Genomic DNA, 1,719 nt, shown 5'->3' on the forward strand with positions numbered 1-1,719 from the left:
ATTTATTCAATTATGTACAAGCTGCCCAGTGTCAGCTAACAATACAAAGAATTAAATGGTGGTGGAATGCTACAAGTTTCTTCAAATACCTATAGAATGATAGGTTTCTTTTATGCGAGTGTAAAACACTTGAATACACTAGTTCAATTTTCAATATGCGAAATTTTGGGGTTTGGGAGATTCAAAAACACAAGATATAAAGTATGTTAGTATCTTATTTTGTCAAATAAATTAAAATCAAATTTTTATCAGTTGGAGATCTTTAGCAGTATACTGTCTACAGAACGACTTTGACAACTTTGTTTAAAAAAAAAAGTGAACTTTATAACTTGATAATTTCCATTGCAGGTTTCTTAAGTCTAATCATGGAAGCATGTATTATGATTAATAAAAGAACTGCATTATGTCACATGTTTTCAACCTGAACAGCATATTTTACACTGCCTCAATTATAGCCATCTCTAATTCTGAACAACTGACCAGAGGGAAGGCAATTAGACAGTAGCATTTTCCATCACAAGAGACTGAGAACTAAATAACAATAATGACTGTCACTAAAAGTGCATACACAGCATTACTACTGAAACTTTGGACCTTCTAATCCACAGCCCAAAATTTAAATGCTTAGACCAATAATTTTATCTAAGCTTGAAATATTTCAATATATTTATTAAACCTACCAGAGACTTGAACATCTACTGGCTAATTTATTCTATTTCAAAGCATGCAAAGCTGCCAATAAATGAGGGTTTCTCGTGTTAAATACACAAATTTCACTTTTAGTAACATCAATAAAAAATGTATTAATAGTTTGAATAAAATGTTTATTAAACTGTGCTTGACATATATATACAGAAACTTGTAATTAAATAAATTAAGAATTATATTTTGGCTTTACCTTGTGAGTATGTTGGAGTACGTTTGTGGTCTTGACCAAAGCTTGGGACTTTTCTTCCAGTTCTGAGGTTTTGGTCTGTAGCTCATTCTTGGTGTCATTAAATAACTGGTTGATCTGAAGCAAAAAACAACACAAATAAGTTTATTATATATTGAATACAATAAAACTGGCAAACAACATGTGATTCACAGCACTTTAAGGACTAGATTAACACTTGAAATATAAAAAATGACAGATTTACAACAACAACAAGAGAGAGAGAGAAGAAATGATACGCAATATTTACTTGAACTGTTGAACAATCCTCAAGACTTATAATATTACATTATTCACTATCACTTATGAATACAATGATCTGAAGATGAAAGGTACACCTTTCGAAAGCGCTTCGGTTATAGGGTTTTTAATTCATTTCTGTCAAGACTTCTTGAAACTATGTGTTTTTCTAACATCATGACTGATAATGGAATATTCATTTGTCACCAAAATTTATTTATTTTGTCTACGTTATAGATATTGCAAACCGGGTTGTCTGTCTGAGAATTTTTAGGATAGCCAAAAACTGAGTATTATTGTTATTATTAGTATGGGGAATTTAGTCTTTCTGTATTGTAGAATCTTATATATATATTGTGAACCGTGGTGTCTGTCTGAGCGTTTGCCTGTGTACGCAAGCATGAATAGTGTTGATGCTCAAATTTTATTTCACAAGTAGGATATTCTACACTAAATTGTAAGGAATTAATCACACAATCATTCACATTTCAAAATGTGACATAACTTAAAGTATAGAAATGTAGATTTACCGCATGTTATTGTTG

The 1,719-nt window shown here is 30.8% G+C and overlaps 1 long non-coding RNA gene across 4 annotated transcripts in view; it reads right to left on the reverse strand.

Annotated features, from left to right (window-relative positions):
- Positions 1-884: 884 nt before the first annotated feature.
- The window catches only part of LOC111087930, a 6,413-nt gene continuing 5,578 nt past the window's right edge, over positions 885-1,719 (reverse strand). For all 4 annotated transcript variants that reach the window (XR_002612546.1, XR_002612548.1, XR_002612549.1 and 1 more), the window contains one exon: positions 885-1,012. This is a non-coding gene — a long non-coding RNA (uncharacterized LOC111087930). The remainder of the gene's footprint in view (positions 1,013-1,719) is intronic.

This window comes from Limulus polyphemus, unplaced genomic scaffold (genome assembly GCF_000517525.1).
Source record: "Limulus polyphemus unplaced genomic scaffold, Limulus_polyphemus-2.1.2 Scaffold2859, whole genome shotgun sequence".
Classification (NCBI taxonomy): Eukaryota; Metazoa; Arthropoda; class Merostomata; order Xiphosura; family Limulidae; genus Limulus; species Limulus polyphemus.